This window comes from Castor canadensis, chromosome 10, assembly GCF_047511655.1.
Source record: "Castor canadensis chromosome 10, mCasCan1.hap1v2, whole genome shotgun sequence".
In the NCBI taxonomy this organism is placed as follows: Eukaryota; Metazoa; Chordata; class Mammalia; order Rodentia; family Castoridae; genus Castor; species Castor canadensis.
In genome coordinates, this window is record NC_133395.1 from 140401090 (window position 1) to 140421421 (window position 20332).

General features: G+C 44.0%; 1 protein-coding gene across 5 annotated transcripts in view; it reads right to left on the minus strand.

The window, feature by feature from the left end:
* Positions 1-20332, minus strand: part of Srgap3 (SLIT-ROBO Rho GTPase activating protein 3) — a 246170-nt gene that overhangs the window by 118831 nt on the left and 107007 nt on the right. The gene's annotated exons all lie outside the window — the stretch shown is intronic.

A 20332-nucleotide genomic window follows, 5' to 3' on the forward strand; every position in this document is an offset into this window, starting at 1 on the left:
TCCCCATGGCCTGAGGACAAAGACCAGCTCCTCAGCATGAAATTCAAGGCCATATACCACCTAGCCCCAAACTTTACTGCTCAGGAGTTCTCTCCAGATGTTCTTCAAACCATTCAAGCCAGGTGAAATGTTCAATCTCACCTGCCCAAATGTCCACCTCATCTAAAAAGGGTGAATAGACTCACTGTAGAATCCTTCAAGAGTGGGTCTGTGAACCGGGACACACAAAGACCTCCTGAGGGGTCTACAGACGAGGGAGGTCCTCAGCATCCATTCCCACTCTGCCTGAGACCAATGCCTCAGTGTAGATGGCATAATTGTTTGCCTTCCCCACTTTTCCCACCTCCCTCTTCCCAGTGGTCCCATGCCTTATTTACAGGAGGAAGACTAATGTTTGCTCATCCACATCTGACTATGGTGACATCTGAGTGTCAGAAAAAGGACAATTTCAAATGTCAGTGTCAGCAAATCTTCCTTTAATCATGGGACCACAAACCCTTGCTACTCAAAGTATGGTCCATGGACCAGCAATATTACCATCACCAGTGGGCTTAAAAACACGATAGTGCCAAACCCATCAAGCTATGTAAACATTAAATCTGTGCAATTTTCTGTATATCAATTATACTTCAGTAGAGCTAAAAGAACAGAAAACAAACATGGAATCTGACCTTTTGTATCAGAATCTTCATTTTAACAAGGTCTGGGCCAGCTTTATGCACTTCAAAGTTTGATAAGTGCTGCCATCAACCACCTATCTGTCTCAACGTGAGACATGGTGCTGCTTTTTATGTTTAATAGTTTATCAAAAGAATAAAATATTAATGTTTTTCTGATGAATAAAGTATTCATCATTGTAGTAATCACTGCAATGATAAACCAATCCAAACGAAAGATTGGTAGAATTACATGCTCAAAGGGCACATTTAAAATGTACCTTTCAATTTACATATATGTTTTTGAGGTAAAAAGAAGTTTTTTAGGTAAGAACTTTTTGCGTAAAAAGTTTCAAACATAAAAACAGATTGCAATAAAATTCTGTGAAGGAAGTCAAAGGGGATTATGAATTCAAGAAGAAAAAGAAGCAATGTAAAATTGTTGAGTTGTTTTTTGGTAGATGGTAGATAATATACACATATGATAATATTCAAACTATAACCTGGCAATTCCACTCATAGATACACGCCAAAACAAATCAGTGCTATGTCTACTCAAAAATATACACAAGGGTTGTAGCTTCATAACCAAATATTAGAAACAAGCCCAAATGTCAATAAGATTAGAAGAGATTTTTTTAATGTGAGATACTTATTCAGTGGAATACTACATACCAACAAAAAAGGAATAAGCTACTGCTATGTAAAGCAACACAGTTGCAATGCACAGACCTTATGTTTATGAAAAGCAGAAGTGAGATCATAGAAAGATAGTTAATGGTGACAAAGTGAGAGACACGGTCACCTTTGGGGAAGTATGGACTGAGAAGAGGTGTAAAGTTTCTTTCTGGCATGCTAGAGATGTCTCACACCCTGATCTTGGTGGTAGGGACAAAATTAATTGAGTTGCACACTTAAGATCTGTGCGTTCTTCTGTATTCATGTGATCCTTCAAAAAAGACAAAACAAAAAAATGCTATGTTATTTAGTTTCCGTTTGGCACATTTTAAGTGAGTGTTGTAGTGTTATTCTAAAATGACAATATTTAAAATCTGGGAGAAATATATCCTTTGTAGCTACATAAATTTACAATGAAACATTAACAATGAAGCATTTTAGATGTCAAGTTAATGTGTGTGAAGCAGACGTGATGTTTTCCTCCAAGTTCATTTGGAGGGTAGGCAGCAAAAAGGCTGAAACCCCTGCCTTAGAGCCCTGGCAGGCGCCACTCTGCCAGCAAAGCCTGGGCTGCCAGCTGGCGATCCTCCTCTGAACTCCAGCAGGACTCACTGGCCATCTCAGACTGTCTGGTGCCAGCATGATGGTGGTTGTTTTCACTCTTTCATGTATGCATGTCATATCTATCTCCTCCAAGGAAATCTGAGCTCTAAGGATAGATTCTCCCAGCACAAAACAGATCACCGGGATATCAGAAGCTGTACAGTAAATTACTATTTACCTTTATCAAGTGGCTTTCCCCACAGGGCATTAAGTCTTGTGATTATGAGAGCCTCACTTGACACAAAGACACACATGCATCAACACACACACATACACTACTCAAAAAACAGAGTGCATACCACACACACTATTCACCACACACACACTTCGCACACTGCACACCTCATATCTCACCCCCCCCATACTCTTGATGTGGTTATCACTATCTGATGAAGAATCAAAGGCTTTGTGTAAACTAAGCTTGGGGGCTTGCCAAGGTCACGTTATGTTCTCTGACTATGACGAGCTGCACAGATAGCACTTACTTGGTGGCCCACTAGTTGAATGGGATAGAGGTGCTGTCATTCCCACAAGACCAAGCCCTGCCATATCGACACATAGCTATGAAAATGCCTTTCAAATATTGTTCAAATTACATTTAGACCATCCATTGTTCTAATAATCTCAGTAACCGCTAGCATTTCAAGAGCATGTATTTGTTCCAGGCCTGGCTCCAAGTTCTCTAGATAATTCTCCCACGTAAGCTGCCCAACAGCCCCAATAAAGAGAGTACTGCAAGTGTTTCCTACTTTCTCCCATAGGTGAGGAAGAGAAGACTCAGGGGGAAGTCACCAGACTGTGACCCTAACAGCTGGTGTACAGTAGAGCTAGAATCAAACCCACATCCCTCAGAAGGTGACAACAATGCTTTTGACACTACAATAGACCAAGGTCCCTATAGAGCTGCTCTGTGGCCTGTTTTGTTTCCCACCTATTTTCCACCTCTTGCATCCCTTGCCTAATGAGATGGGATCCGGAGAGATATTGCTTATTAGAAATGCGGCAGCCTCTGCCTCCTCCATTACAGGGAATCATCAGGAGCCAATGTTCTCATATTTTGGAGTAAAAGCTCATATATCACATTGTGATGACAGGAGATGATTTGGAAGGAGTAGAAAAACCTTCCCCAATGCACACAACCAGCTGGAGCCTTTCAGGCAGGGCCGGGTGTGGAAACTTCCAGCAGTTTGGACAGCTCAGAATCAAGTCTTTCTAGCAAGCAAAGTCCTGGCAGGAGCCCCACTCTGCAACCCTGAGGGATTTGATTACAGGTCTCCTGACTTCTAACTCCCTTCCAAGTGGCTGCTAGGAGCCAGTACAGATTTGGCTCCTTGCCTTGAAGATTTCAAAGAAGGAGAAAAATAAAATAAAATATAAAAGAATTGTTCCCAAGGCACAGTCTTCCTTTAGTAGACATTCTCCCCCAAGGGATGGATCCAGCCATAGCACAGAATAAAGTGGTAGAAAAATAAAAAGGGGTAGGTCAGGGAGAGGAAGGAAGTGGAAAGTCAGGACAGGTTTTGAGCTCAGAACCTTAGAGCTAAGTATGATCTCACCAATTGCTTCGTGCAGGCTCCTGGTCTCACCCACTGAGGCACGAGGCCCAGAAAAGGGGCAGCGCTAATGCTAGAGCCCAGGACTCCTGAAGCACAGAGTTACCAGGGCACTCCTGATATAATTCTCTATAGCTCTTCATTGCTTATAGGATCAAGGCCAAATTCCACGGGCATACAAAGCCCAAGAATCTACAGCTTGTCTACCCATCTCCATCACATTCATGCTCACACTCCAGACTAAAGACCACCATGCTGGTGCAAATGCTGCCACCTAGGACAATATCAGGGCCATCCACTGCCCCTCCTAACCATAGCCTCACAGGCAGAGGGAGCAGAGAGATCCTTCATATCCAAGGTCATCAGGAATTCTACTTTTTAAATGAATAGAATAGACTATTTTTTGGAGCCGTTTCAGGTTTACCAGAACATTGATGGGAAAGTACAGAGAGTTCTCACAAATCTCCTCTCCCGCTGCAAAGTTTCCCTTATTATTAACATTTTGCATTGGTGTAGTCAATTTGTTACCATTGAAGAACCAATGCTGAAACACCATTATTTTAACAGTCCATATTTACATGAGGGCTCTTTGCTGGTGTTGCATTTTCTATGAGCTTTGACAACTGCATAATGACTGGTATTCACCTTTACAGTCTCATATAGAAGAGTTTCACTGACCTCAGAGTCCCCTGTGCTTTGTCCATTCACCTCCCTTTCTCCTTCCTCCCCTTATCCCAACCCGTCTCCACAGTTTTCCCTTTTCCAGAACGTCTTATAGTTGGAATCCTACAGTATGTACTGCCTTCTTTCACTTAGCAATATGTATTTAAGGCTCTTCTGTGACTTTTTGTGACTCGATAGCTCAACTCTTTTTATCACTGAGTAGTATCCCATCGTATGGAATGATGGTCACAGTTTGCTTATTCATTTACCTATTTGAAGGATATGTTGGCTGCTTCTAATTGCGGACAATTATGAGTGACTAAAAACATTTGTGTGCAGGTTTATGTGTGAACATAAGTTTTAAACTCACTTGGGTAAATGACTTTTTAAAAATTTTTAATTGATTTTATTTTTTAAAAAAGTTACGTTTATAGAAAAAGAAGAAATTCTACTTTTAAATAGAAAACATAAGACGTTTTTATTAGATACAAAAATTCAAAAGGTGCAAAAACATGTGGAGAATTGTCCCTTTCCAACTCCTGCCTGCCAGCCACCAAGCCCCTCTATCAAAGTATTCAAGGTGCCAGGTTTATGTGCATCCCACTAGCAATAAGAGCGCTTGTCTATTTACGTGTGTGTATTTCATATAAACTGTCTCCCCTGTTTAGATACCTATGGTAGCATGCCAATCAGTGTTCTTTAACCTACCTTTTTCTTTTCAGACTGTATCCTAAAGATCAGTACATTTCATTATGTATGAGATCATCATATAGACAAATTCCCTGATAGAAAATTCTAGCCAGTTCCCTTTGCTGGACATGTAAGTTGTTTGTAATATTTTATTATTAACACAGTGATGAAATGAACACCACCACACAAGCTTCATTTTGCACATAGGCAGGAATATCCTCTGGATGAAACATTCTTTTAAAAATTAATATATTTTTAATTGACACATGATAGTTAAACATATTAAAAATGTGACATTCTGATACATGTACACAATGTGTAATTGATGCAAGATCTGCCCTTAGAAGTGGAAGTGCTGGCCCAAAAGGCATTCGCATTAGGATTTTGAGATTGCTGAACTGCGTGCCCTTGGAGTTACACCAATTTCTACTCCCGGTAGAAATTTATGAGAGGGGTACAGGAGCTATTTAAAAAGTAGATACACTGGGTTGGAGACAAGGCTCAAGCGGTAGAGCACCTGCTCAGCAAGCCCAAGGCCCTGAGTTCAAATCCCAGTACTGCCCAAAAATAAACATAATAAAAAATAAATAAAAAGCAGACATGTTGGGATTTGCTTCCTCATAACCTTGGGTTGGGAGCATGGAGAATGATAGTTTTATCTGACACAAGACTGACCCTGGCTTAGTTAATTGTTGAAGTTTAGTTGTAGGGTGGGTATGGGGGAGAGATGTGTTATAGTCTCTTTACTTCTGTAATGTTTGAAATTTTCCATAGTAGAAAAGAAGGGGGGAAAAGCAAAGCCAGAAACTCAGTGTCAAACCTGTAGCTCTGGTTAACAGGTCTGACCAGTTGGGAATGCCAACAAAGCCCTCAAAGCCTCTGCTGCAGCCTGCAGATGGCCCTCTTAGATTAAGAAAGAGGAGACAGAGTAAGGCCACAAGAGCAATTTTAAAGGCGGCTTCCCAGACCCTACCCCATTCTAATCCTTGAACCCTGTCCTGAGAATCAGTGATTTTTCTGGCACTCACTAAGATGGAGAGGCCCTCTTTCACAGTCTGTTCTCATCCTGAAAAGCAAGATCAAGTGAGTGTGCCCTTCTGAATATGAATTTCCAAGAGCTCATGGCATGGCCGGCATGGCAAGTGACATGGGCAATGCCTTGTCACCTCTATGCAGACTCTTCTGATGATTGTGATATCCTAGAAGGCTGATCATTTTACTCAGCACTACCGTTCTATAGAAGCATATGAGACTCAAGAAGGGGAAGTGATTTGCAGTCCCTCCCAGAAAGTAGCAGAGCCAAAGCTCACACACCCTGAGTAAAGGGCAGATAGAACTGACCTCACCCAATTCCCAGGTCAGGGTGCTCCCTGGTGGTCCTAACACCTTTCCTTTCAGAGATTAAGTCCCACTACACCTCTTCTCTCCATTCCCCCACCCCCCCCCCCGCATTCCATCTGTCACCTTAGTACCATCAGCACAGGGTCTGGTCCTTGCTGTCATGGTACACATCTAGGTGCATTCTGACCTTGTCCTCAGGCCCTCCTGTGGTGAAAAGAAACCTCGTCTTTGCAGCACAACATAGTGGGCTTGGGGTTCACTTGCCCAGGTGATGCCAATCCTGACCCTGTTACATGTCTGGCTGGGAGGCCATAGGCAGGTTTCCTCATCTTCCTGGGACTCAGTTTCCTCTGTAAAATGCAGATAATCTTCTTTGTATTGTTGTAGGAATGATAAGTGATACTACAGAGAACGAGTCTAGCACTGTGTGTCATGTATGTTACTGCTGTCCTGTCTAACACAGTAGCCACTAGCCACATGTGGCTACTTACATTTAATTAAAATTAAACATTCATTCCTCTATCACACTTGCCACATGTCAAGTGCTCAAAGACACACATGGCTTATGGCTATCATATTGCAGAATGTTTCCATTACTGAAGAAATGTCTATTGGACAGCACTAAACTGGAGGCTTAATAAAATTTAGCTAAGATTATCATTTATAATTATGACTTTCTATGGCTATTTCTTGAATGGAAAATAAGGTCCTGAAAGGCAGGAGTATCACTATGTTTTATTATTTAGACCTGTGCACATCCCCTCCAATAAGAACAGGGTGATGGGGGATAGGGGGCCCCCTCAAAACAGTAGGGTGATGGAGACTCTCATTGCCCAGTCCAAGACCCAGAACCCTAAAGGGGTCCCCTGCTTTCGAGGAAGTGGCGTGGCTCTGTGGAAACACCCAGAAGAGCCTGGATTCTGGAGCCAGAGTCCCAAGGCTGAATTTTACCTCTGCTAGGTGTCTCTTGTGAAACCTTGGAGAGACAGGTCACTGTTTTCTCAGAGTTGTTTTCCCATCTGTGAAAGGCAAGTAGCTTTTCTTCTGAGGGTTGTTGCTAAGATCAGACTGGATACCATGCATGTAACATGCCAGACACCTGGGGACCCTAGCACATAGTCGGGATGCAGTAAAGGAGTCTCACAGCACTGTGGCCGTAGTCCCCTGCAGTGAACATGCGAACACTGGGTGCTCTGGGCTATGAACTGTTCTCAGGGGCCACCTTGCACTCTGTGCCCACAACCTGGCAAGGAAGGCTGTGCTGCCCCGTAACTATTCTGCCCTTTCTCTAGCCTTCCTTGCTGTAGGGAGACAGTCCAGGGGCCCCAGCTCCTTGTTGGTTGGAGACTGAGGGTCTCAGCTGCATTGTTCTAAGCAACTGGAGCACTGTCCTGGCAATGTAGGCCTGGAGCCCTGTGCACCTCAAGGAGCAGTCAGGGGAGAATAGGAGCAGAGCTCCTGGGTGTGTGTGTCTCTTCTGATTCCATTTTGCAGATGAGAGAACTGCGGCCCAAAGAAAGGAAAAAAGGAAACTCCTGCATCACAGGATGCAAACTGGGCCTGCCTGATTCCAGAGTCCCCTGGAGGCTCTGCCAGGCACTGCCCAGGTTTAACCCAGCTCCCCAGGGTTTCAAGGGAATCAGCCCCAGAATGAGGCTGTTTCTCAAGTCCTATCACTGTCTCACACTGATAAATGGGCCACTGGGTGCTGCAGTGCCAAGAGCTGGATATAGGGTCAGACCTGGGTGAGTTCAGAGCTTGGTCTTAATGCTGGCAAGCTGTGTGAGCTTGAGTAAGTCAGTTACTCTCGCTGGGCCTTGCTCTTCCAATTTGCAAAATGCAGGAAATAAGAGCAGGCATTTACAGAGCATACTGCCACCATGAGTTGTCTCCTTGAATCTATGCTACAGCCTCAGGAGGTAGCTCCCCATTTCACAGAGGAAGAGGCACAGAGACGTGAGTAGCTTATTTAATTTCACCTAAACATTAAGGAGTCTTTTGGCTACCTATCTTGTACCACTTGCCAGAAATGTTTCCCAAGTACTTGCCATATGCACTATACCAAGTCAGCCAGCTTTTTACACTCCATCTTCAACCATCTCACAGTTACTCAGGGTAGCACAGGGAATCAAGCAGAGGAACTCCTGAGGCTTCCCTGAAGCAAATCACATCTGCTTGCAACTTTATGGGGGATGGGTTATGCATTTGCCAGTAAAGCAGCCAGTGAAATGGTTGGCATTTCGCCTCAACTTCTCATCTTCCTCCTCATGCCTTAGAAAAAAAGCAGTATGTAGGCTAACATTCTGAAAAAATAAGGGTACTTAATGATGATGGTGCTGTCTACCAGGGTCTTCTTATGTAAGAGGAAGTGGTATGGTCCCCCACACTAGGGAATTAGCTTTGAATATGAAGAGATGGGAGACAGGAGATTACCACTTTTCACCCCCATCCCAAAGCAGAGACCCAGTTCTGCATCCCATAAGTACCTCTACTCCTACTGATAACCCAGCTCCCCTGAGCAGGCAGTGGGGTGTGTGGGAGAGAGTCCGTAATGTCTGTGCCATGTCCAAACAATAGCCATTTCCTTCCATCAAGAAGTCAGACAGAAGTTGCCTCCATACCTTCCAGATGTTCAGAATAAGCCCAGGCCTCCTCCTATCTGAGGTTCTGAGTTAAATTGGGCTGTGATCAATTTCAACACAAAATGAATATTCACAGCTTTGCTGCCCAATGGTCCCTGAAGGATCAGATGCATTTAAATGGGAAGAGATCAGAATTCATTACTGCTGAATTTCCAGCTGCGTCCTCTCACTGAGGATGCTTTCTTTATGTTTTCAATCTACCATCCTCCCAGACCTAAGAGAAGTCAGAGAACTGAGGGCCAGCCTGGAAACTCCTAAGTTTTTCCCAGAATCCAGAGCCATATTCACAATACGCCCTTTCTAAAATCACCACTCTATATTTATTTAATACATTTCTTTAAATTGCCTCCATTTTTAGGAGATGCCTTATGGTACTACCATAAATGGAAAAACTCAAATCACTAGCTACTAATGAGAGGAAACTATAAAAATAAATACAGTAAGCACAAAACAATGTATTAAGTTCTACCACAATTCTTTAACCCAGAGCTGGGGGTGCAGCTCAATGGTAAAGCACTTGCCTAGCATGCACAAGGCCCTGGGCTAGTGCCCAGCACCACACACACAACTGCAGCCTGAGATCTGCGTCTTTTTGATAAAAGGAGTTTGACAAGGATTAGAGGAAGTGTTGAGGACATGCTGTCACCTAGCAGAAACTCTCTCTGTAAGGTAATCAGAGGGGCAGAAAGAGGACTAGAAAGGAAAGGGCTGTCTCTGCTTGAGTTGATGTTACTTTGCTCTGCCTCCATGGGCCACCTAAGATCATCCTAGAATGTACCATCAATAGTGCTTGTCCCTCATTCAGGACAAAATGACTGATCCAAACTGTTAGTTCACAAAAGGAAAAAGCGAACAGCTAGCCTCTCCCCAAGGTGGTACCAGAACCTGGATCTCCAAGCAGCTTGGCCAGCGCTCAGCTCTTTTGCTCACAGTTCTCCATATACAAGTCCTTTCTTCCCTGTTGTTATGAAAGGCAGTTAGCACAACACCCACACCGAATTGGTTTCTGACAATGTTTTTTTTTTTTTCCTTTTTCTTTTATTATTCATATGTGCATGCAAGGCTTGGTCATTTCTCCCCCCTGCCCCCACCCCCTCCCTTACCACCCACTCCGCCCCCTCCCTCTCCACCCCCCTTAATACCCAGCAGAAACTATTTTGCCCTTATTTCTAATTTTGTTGTAGAGAAAGTATAAGCAATAATAGGAAGGAACAAGGGTTTTTGCTGGTTGAGATAAGGATAGCTATACAGGGCATTGACTCACATTGATTTCCTGTGCGTGGGTGTTACCTTCTAGGTTAATTCTTCTTGAACTAACCTTTTCTCTAGTACCTGGTCCCCTTTTCCTATTGGCCTCAGTTGCTTTTAAGGTATCTGCTTTAGTTTCTCTGCATTGAGGGCAACAAATGCTAGCTAGTTTTTTAGGTGTCTTACCTATCCTCACCCCTCCCTTGTGTGCTCTCGCTTTTATCATGTGCTCATAGTTCAATCCCCTTGTTGTGTTTACTCTTGATCTAATGTCTGACAATGTTTTTTAAGAGACAGGATTTCACTATGTTGCCCAGACTAACCTTGAACTCCTGGTCTTAATTAATCCTCCTCCCTTAGCATTCAAGTAACTGCGAGTATAGGTACAGTACATCACACCCACCCTCACAAATATTTTAAATGAATACATGAAATGATGTATATGGCAGACTGAATAATGATCTCCAAAAGGTATCTAACTCCTAATCCTGGGTACCTTTGACTGTTACCTTGAAGGGAGAAAAAAAAAAAAACGACTTTGCAGAGCTGAAATGATGAGGTAAACCCTAAATGCAATGACAAATGTGTTTACAGGACAGAGGAAGAAATAGATGTGGCACGGAAGAGAAGACAGTGTTACCAATGGAGACTGAGACTGGAGTGATGTAGCTACAAGTCAAGAAATGCCAGCGGCCATTAGAACCTGGAAGGGATAAGAAACAGACTCTCCCCTTACAGCCTCTGCCGCCAACACAGCTCTGCCAGCACCTTGCTTTTGGCTCAGACTCCTGGCTTCCAGAACTTGGAGAAAAGACATGAGGATTGTTTTAAGTCAGCGGGTTTGGTGGTAACTTGTGAGAGCAGTCATTGGAAACTAATACAGTGTATATTACATCAACGTGAAAATGCTAAAGAATCACAAAGTACAGTCTTAAGACAACTTCCCTCCTTCCCTCAAGCATTTAATGATCACCTACCACATCTGTGTGAGACTGCAGAGGAGGTGAGATGGAAATATATATACAATATGTCATGCCCTCAAGAAACTCCAAATGCGGTGGGAAGGTAAGGCACACCTAAATGAAAAACTAGCAACATAAGATGGAATAACTTCCCAAATGGGATCAGAGACATACACAAAAGATACATGCATATTTATCACAGCACTGCTTATAAACTGAAAACTTGGGGTTAGTTAAATAATCCTGGCACATCTATGCAATAAACTCCTACGTAGTTTAAAATTTGTGTCACACATCGATCTACCGTTTGATCCAGCAATACCACTCTTGGGGATATATCCAAAAGACTGTGACACAGGTTACTCCAGAGGCACCTGCACACCCATGTTTATTGCAGCACTATTCACAATAGCCAAGTTATGGAAACAGCCAAGATGCCCCACCACTGACGAATGGATTAAGAAAATGTGGTATCTATACACAATGGAATTTTATGCAGCCATGAAGAAGAACGAAATGTTATCATTCGCTGGTAAATGGATGGAATTGGAGAACATCATTCTGAGTGAGGTTAGCCTGGCCCAAAAGACCAAAAATCGTATGTTCTCCCTCATATGTGGACATTAGATCAAGGGCAAACACAACAAGGGGATTGGACTCTGAGCACATGATAAAAGCGAGAGCACACAAGGGAGGGGTGAGGATAGGTAAGACACCTAAAAAAATTAGCTAGCATTTGTTGCCCTTAACACAGAGAAACTAAAGCAGATACCTTAAAAGCAACTGAGGCCAATAGGAGAAGGGGACCAGAAACTAGAGAAAAGGTGAGATCAAAAAGAATTAACCTAGAAGGTAACACACACACACAGGAAATCAATGTGAGTCAACTCCCTGTATAGCTATCCTTATCTCAACCAGCAAAAACCCTTGTTCCTTCCTATTATGTCTTATACTCTCTCTACAACAAAATTAGAAATAAGGGCAAAATAGTGTCTGCTGGGTATTGAGGGGGGGGAGAGGGAGGGGGCGGAGTGGGTGGTAAGGGAGGGGGTGGGGGCAGGGGGGAGAAATGACCCAAGCCTTGTATGCACATATGAATAATAAAATAAAAAAAAATTTGTGTCACATAAGAGTAGTCCATGGAAATGCCTATTAAATGACAAAAGCAAAAATAGGAGTATGGTTTAGTTTCCCCAAAACATAGCTTTCCTACACACAGAGAAAGATGCACATCAAAATGTTCGTCATGGTTACCTTTAGGTGGTGGGATTACAAATCATTCATTTAACCAGTTAACATTTCCTGATCACCTATGTGCTAAGCTAGGACTTAGCACAGTTTTTCAGTAAGGAGCCAGGGAGTAAAACTTTATTTACAAAAATAGGCAACAGCCAGATTTGGCCCATGGACCATAAATTGCTAACTCCTGCATTAATCCCCGTGCTTTTCTAAATTTTTCAAATCTTCTACACAACAGGCATTATTTCTCTAATATGGAGAGAAGCAGCTTTTTTTTTCAGTACTAGCGATTGAACCCAGTGCCTTGCACTTGCTAGGCAAGCACTCTACCACTTGAGCTACAACCCCAATCCATTTGATTTATTTTGTTTTTGATATAGTGTCTTGCTAACTTTGCCCAGGCTGTCCTCAAACTCAATATCCTTCTGTCTCCTTCTCTTGAGCAGCTGGGATTACAGACTTGAACCACCGCACCCAGCCTAGACAGCAAATTTTTAAAACTACTCAGCATCAGGGACCCTAGTAGGGCCATAGGTAGACATAGTAAGGTTGACTCTCCTCTAGGGGTGACATCTTCAAACATCCCCTGAGCTTAGGGAGGTAACAAGAACATGATTAGGGACACAGTGTAAAACAGTATATGAAGAACACAAGACCTGACAAAATACATTCAAATTCACTTAATGTTAATGTTATAACTGCCAAACAAAAACTGTCTGTAAGCCTTCCGTTTATCACTCCAGGAAACCCCAGAAAATCTCACTTTAGCTAGTGCTGACCCTTCTGGATTCAAACCCAGAGCAGGGTGGCCCCCACTATTCCAAGGCTGTCTCCATCTTGACCCCATTAACTCACACAAGAGCTGCTACTCTTCTTTGAGAAGTTGCCTCTGGCCATGTGTGCATTCACCTGACAGTAATAGGATGCTGGATGAATTTCCTTGACCTTCTGATGAGAATACCACATGGAAGAATGTCCAAGGCCACAGTGAAGTCCAAATATTTTATGCACATTGCAGCTACTGCTCCCAGAGGCCTACCATAAGATGGAAAGTCACTATGGAAGGCTGACTGATTTATGTTTCTGAAAGCCACATGAATTACGATCCATGACCTCATCCTGGCAACTTTGCAAATTCTTGCCAATTGATTTTTGGAAAGGAGAGAAAGAGAAACAAAAAGGATCTGATTTCAGGCTCCTGTGTATGTGCACACGTATGTATTTGCTTTTTAACTTTGGAAAACTCTGCAAAGATTTTCAAAGGGCACCTCAATCTGTTCCATAATAGGAATAAAGGTTAGATTTTTGAGGAGGTCAGTGAGTGGTTCCTGGTTATTTGAGTGAGTCTCATTTTTATGAGGCCATCATCAGTTAACTCCTTACAGCCACCATTGTCAAAGCTTGTTGCCAGTCAGTGAACCTTTAAAATAAACTCTTAAGGACATCCTTTCTGCCACTGGGGACAGAGTAAAATAAGACATAACAACAGGGATGCAGATAAGTCCCTTCTCAAATGCTGAGTCCCACAAACTTGGAAGAAAAGCCTCAAGAAAAAATTACAAAATCATGATAACTGTCTAATGGCTTAATAATGGGTGATAAGCCTTCAAGCAGATAATGTCAGAATACACACATCCCATAGACTATTAAGGCTTTGTGTTAATCAACTTTCCATTATTGTAACAAATGCCTGAGATAAATCAACTTAAAAAGAGGAATGGTTTACCCTCGGCTCATGGTTTTGAGGTTTTGGTCCATGTTTACTAGGTCCATTGTGTTTGGGTCTGTGGTAAGGCGGTCCATCATGGTGGAAGCATACAGCAGAGGAAGTTGTTCACCTCAGGAACAAACGGCTTCCAGGAAGCAAAAAGAGAAACAGGAAGGGGCCAGGCTCCTAATATTCCCTTTAAGGACCTGCCCGCCAGTGATCCAACTTCCTTTCATAAGGCCCCACTTCCTAAAGGTTCCACCACCTCCCAATAGTGCCATACGCTGAGAACCAAGACTTTAACATGTGGGCCTTTTGGGAACACTCAAGATTCAAATTTTAGCAGACTGTTTCATTCTCAAACTTAGACATAGAAAAAAATAATTCTGGGTTAGTTCCAGCACTGCCTCAAGGTATCAACGTCATCTGTTACCTATCTAGGAATTGTGGTAAAGTCAAAATAGGTAATGAAAGAGTTCTGTAAACAGAAAAAACTTATACAAATGGGTGTGATTTTTCTTAGTATGCTTCTTATACTTCTGGGCACCAGTGGCTCACACCTGTAATTTTATCTACTTGGGGAGGCTGGGATCAGGAGGATGGTGGTTTGAGGCCAGCCTTGGCAAAACATTCCTTAGACCCCCATCTCAACCAATACCTGGGCATGACGCTGTACACGTGTCATCCCAAGCTAGTTAGGAGACTGAGATCAGGAGGATTGAAGTTCCAGGCCAGCTCAGGCAAAAAAGTTCATGAGACCTCATCTCAGTGGAAAAAGCTGGATGTTATAATGCATGCCTGTCATCCCAGCAATGGCAGGAAGTGTAAAATAGGAAATTGCAGTCCAGGCAAGCCTGGACAAAAAGTGAGACCCTATCTCCAGAATAACCAGAGTAAAAAGGACTAGAGGCATGGCTTAAGCAGTAGAGCACCTGCCTAGCAAGCGTGAAACCCTGAGTTCAAACTCTAGTACCTAAGGACCTATTGCTTGCACATCACTGATAATAATACTTACACATGAAGAACTCATGGCTTCCTTCATAGACACCTCTCCCCATGTAGTAAATTTCAACAGCCAGGCTAGAATCCAATCATTCACACTTGGGCTCAGAGCAAGCACTTACTACGCTAATGTAAATCTATTTGCCTTTTGAATGCAATATGAAACTCTTTGCCATGCTCCTATTTCATGTCTTAAGTCCTGTTACCAAAAAAGAAAAACACCTGTGATTATTAGCTTGTCCCTTGGCAGCCTAATGCAGTGGGTTCTTTCTGCAACCTGCTGCAGCAATGACTCTTTGTAAGACTTGAGGCAAATGGTTTTACTGGTGTACATCAGTTGGTCAGTAGATTGCTTTTGTGGTCCTACTATGAACTTAGCTGTGGGCCCCAAATGCCTCAGAACATGGGAAAGTTGGATTGAGGTTGATCCCAGCAGTAAGAGCTAGTGGATATCAACCACATGGCGATTTCTTAGTCTAACACAACTTTGTGCCCCATTTTGGTCTAAATCAGGTTATATGTTCTCTGTAGGAATGACCTTCCCAACCAAGTACCCCACTGCCTGCACTGATCACATGGACATAAGCACCAACCTCCCAGGCCTTCTACATCCTCTTCTAAAGGATGTGCTAAAGAAGTGGGGTGGGCCTCTAGCTATTTCTCCCCAGCACCAAAGTGGATTGCACAGCATTGTATGCTCTGGCAAGAACACAGTGACAACAGTTTCCAACTTCCACTGCCCTGCCTTTGACTGACTATCTTATGTCCACCTTTCTGTATAAAGGAGGTTGCTACGAGTTGGCTTATGGTGTTTCAGGGGAAGAGATGAATGGATAAAATGCCAGGGAATTTTGCATTCCAGGACTGTCTTTCATGCCCTGAAAGTATTCCATAATAGGAGATAGATGATATCAACAAGGAATATAGCAGAGGTACAAATGCCAGTGTTGCTCATGCCTTTTCACTGTCTGTCTTTGAAAGGTCAGAGAACACTGTGAAAATCACAATTGTTATAAGGCTTGAGTCCCCCCACTAAGAAAGATGCATAAGGGCTCAACAAGCCTCTGATAGGAAGAGAGGTGGTCTGGCATAGGTTCTACTTTCAAAAGCCTAGGGACCCCAATGATCATCACAGCCAGAATTTCTTCCCAGGGGGTTACACAAAGTTCTGTGGCTATGAGATGCCCTTCCCCATTTCCAACCTCCCCCCTACTCCTCGCTACCACTTTCTACCAGAGGCAATGGCACCTCCATTCTCCTGTGACTCCCTACACCCACAAGCTGGTAAGACCAGAGACATATGAGCTGTGAAGTTAGCCCAGCTACTCCTTATTAAGTATAGAGTCTTTGCCAGACTCTACATATGTTACTTCTAAGTTTCCCTGCCAAGAGCACAATAATCATTCCCATTTTCAAGGTGAAGCTGAAGTTCAGAGAGATTAAATAAATTGCCAAGGACACACCCCCATTTTAGCTCTCCTGACACACCATCTCTGTCACCAGAGAAACACTTTCTAGAGGTTGGAGTGTGCTTTCTACCTTGATTTCCCCCTCTGTAGAGGACAAGAATGTGAGGTCACGGCAATCGCTAAAGAAGTTGACTCAAGGCTTGATACCTCACTAGTCACCTCCGAAACTCATCTGTGCAAGGTGGTTTCACATACCTCATCACCTTTAAGGCTGCCTACAAACCCAGAGGGGCTTATGGCTAAGGATACTGGGGCTCAGTGAAGGAGTCCCCAAGGCCACTCGGCCTGCATGTGCTGCAGCCACAACACGACCCCAGACATAAGCCTCCCCACTTAGCCTTCAGTGTGGCAGAGGCCCCACTTCTGCGGACAGGAGTATTAGCACCTTCCCCAGGAAGATTCCAGGCGGAATGATTCATGAGAGAGAAGAGAAAAATAACAATGTGCTCTCACTGAGAAACGTTCAAGCGCTTCCTTTTGCGCTGCGGGAACTGGCTGCATTCTGGGCCAGGTGTTTCCACACAGCCATCCAGTGTGCTGGCCTCAGGAGAGACATGAAGGCTTAGGGAGAAAGGAATGCAGCCTGCACTTCAGCCACAGATGGCATGGTGCAGGCCAGAGGCTGCCGCTCCCATAGGGGCCCAGACCCTGAGAACTGATCACCTCACTCTGTTTCTTCCTAATACCACAAGGACCCTCTTTCAAAACCTCCATTTCTGAGTTTGGGAAAGAAAGGCCTCAAACCCCACCTTCTACCCTGTTACTGTCACCAGAGCCAGAGAGGGGCTGCAGCTGTGTTGGTTTTCTTCCTCTAAAGTCAATGGGAGAAATGTTCATGGGTTCAGCGCCCAGATGAACCACCCGCTCACATTTCAGTCTTTGCTAATCACCAAGGGCCATAAATTTCTGGAAGAAGGAGAAAATGGCTGCTTCTCCTTCAAAATCACCAGCTTTTATCCTAGAGGATGACCAAACCCACTGGAAAAAGAAATAACCCCAGGGAACTCACCACACCCAGTATTTCCCTACACAGAGGAACCTGGGGTATAATCACCACCAATTTTGCAGGCAGGGCCTCCCAGGGTTCATGCAGAAAAAGAACACCTAGGAAGCCTCCCTTGTCATTTTCTTGGACCATGGAACCAACTTTTCAGGTGTTTACTTCCAACCATCTTGTCTGGGAGACAAAGAAAATGCCATAGGATGAAGCCAGACTCATCAAGTAGCTACTTTGGCAAAGGTCAAACCCGTTCCTAATCGCACCTTATAACCACATAATACTTGATGCTTTTCAAAACCCATTTACATTCACTATTTATGAGAGCCCACGGGGCCTCCAATTTATAATGGAGAACCTGAGAGGCCAGGAGCCTAGGTTATAGGGCCTGCAGGTAGGTTCCTGGTCTCACCATCCACCCTCTATCCACTAACCCATACTCTTCCAAGTGCTGTTGGCTAAATGCCTATGTGAGAGAAATCTGGCTTCCCACGTCACTGCACTTTACAGTTTATAATCCTTCCTGAAAGTTGAGAGTACACTGGAGAAAGAGTGAATGGATTCCATGTAATATGTGAAATGGACAGTACAGGTAGATTTCCCATATTTCAAGTGAGAAAACTGAAGTTATGAGCCCATTAGACACATGTAACTTCCCAAGGCCCCGTGAGTTGTGAATTCCAATTGAGGACTTTTGAGACTCAGTGTGACAAATTAGCCATGTGAATGGCCTCACTACTTGCATCCCATCTTTTGCCCACAATCTTTGCCATGTGAAATCAGCTCCCTTGAATCTGAGCTGCCCTGTGATTTGCTTTGCCCAATAGAATGTGATGTGCCAGTTCAGCATGGGCCCCAAGAGGCTGGAAGTGTGCTCACTTGCTCTTGTACCCTGGTGGCATCACCAGGGTCATGTGTCTGGACTGGCCTGTGAGAGGATGAGAGACATAAGCATGGAGCTGCATTGCTCTGCTCACCTTAGCCAAAACCAGCAGACCTCAACATGCGAGGGAGCCCAGCTAAAGTAACAGAGCTGCCTAGCTGACCTCTAGAGGCATGAACAATAAACACTCATGACTGAATGTCACTGTGGTTCTGTGATTGACACACACAGTTCTAAGAAAGTAGCTGACCAATGCATACATCTAGCACATGCTTCACTCACCCATTCCCATACCCATCCATCTACCCACACCTTGATCCATTCTTTTAGCATGTTTTGTTGAGTGTCTACTATGTGTCCAGCACCATGCAAGCACTGGGTGAGCAAGGCACCTGCTCACCCGCCCTGCCTTCTGGAACAGACAGACTAGGAAAAAGAGTAACAAGCAATTCCAATCTAATGAGAGAAGGTTGGCATAGGGCAAGCCCAGAGTGCAGTGTGGCACAGGAGAGGTGAGTCTACTGAGGTAAGAGCAGGCTGCAGTGATCAGGAGGGGCTCCTGAAAGCAATGATATCTAAGCATAAGTCTAAAGGCTTAAGAAGAGCTGGTCAGAGAAAGAGTTCCCTTTGGTGCTGCTGTGGAGTAGGAAAGACAAGATACATGTGGAACAACATGTGATACGGCTAACAAATGGTAAGGAGTGGCAGAGAAGCTCAGAAAGAGTTTGAGGGGTTTAGAAGAGGGAAAAATGGGCCATAGCTGGCCAACTGAGTAAGGCAAGGCTTTTAGAAAGATGAGCCAAGCAACTGAAAAGAATGGGGAAAGGACTTATGGGGAATGTAGGAAGGAAGCCACCCAAAGACATGGAGGTAGGGAAGCCTGGAACCTACCCCCACACTCATTTTGGAGGCTAAAAGTACAGCCATCAAAAATATGGAAAATGTGGCAGGTCTGCTGGAAAGGTAAGTTGGAACCGATCAAGGAAGTTTTGAGATGCCAAGAGGAGATTGAACTTTGCCCCAAAGATGATATTGAAGAAAGGAACATGATGGAGGTGCATTTCAGGAATATTAATCTGGTCAACTAATGAGATGGGTTGGAAAGGAGAAACCAAGCCAAGAGGAACCATGTGAGGGCTGGTTGGAGAAAAGGAGACAGATGTGAGAAACAAATTCCACACAACTGAACAACTGGCTGTCTAGAAAAAGCAGAGCTGAGCATCCCAAGGTTTCATGTCTGTGAGCATGACTGTGAAGCTGATGGCAACAGGAAAGCTGGGAGGAGGAGGGGATGCTGGCTGGAAACTGTCCAACACGGCAGGCTGAACTGAGGGGAAGCAGAAAGTTGCTTTCTTACCAAGGTAAGAAAAGGAATTTCTGTTTGTAAAAGTCAGGGAATGCTAGGACAGGGCTGGAGTCAGGAGAAGGAAGCAATGAGGGGACAGTAGGAAGGAAACTATTGAAGCTGCATGGGGAGAGGAGGCAATGATGAATCAAGTTACATGAGGAGCATTCCTGCTCCTCCTTACATTATTCCATGTTCCTGATGAAAACGATGCTCTAGATCCCCAACCTTGCTTTGACTGGGTCTTTTGTACTTCTTCACACTCAGGCTCCACCAAGTAGAATGCATGTAACTAAGGCAAGTTTTGTTGTCTGATTCTCTGCTGTGTCTCCTGTGCACCCTCCTTGGTACATCATAGATGCTTAATAAATCCTTGTTTAAGGTGCCATCAACATGTTTTGCTGTACCCATGGAAAGGGGAGGTACAACATGATCCAGCCCCTACCTCCAGTGACTGGACTTAAAATGGATGGTGATCCACAGCCAGTCCCTCAGTCTCAATCAAAATCTCTCTCTCTCTCTCTCTCTCTCTCTCTCTCTCTCCACTCCCCCCCCCCTTTCTCTGATCTCCATTTCCCTCTCCCTCCCCCTGCCACTTGAACTAAGACACAAGAATTAAAGTCAGTTGTGATGGGCATTGGAGCCTTAAAGCA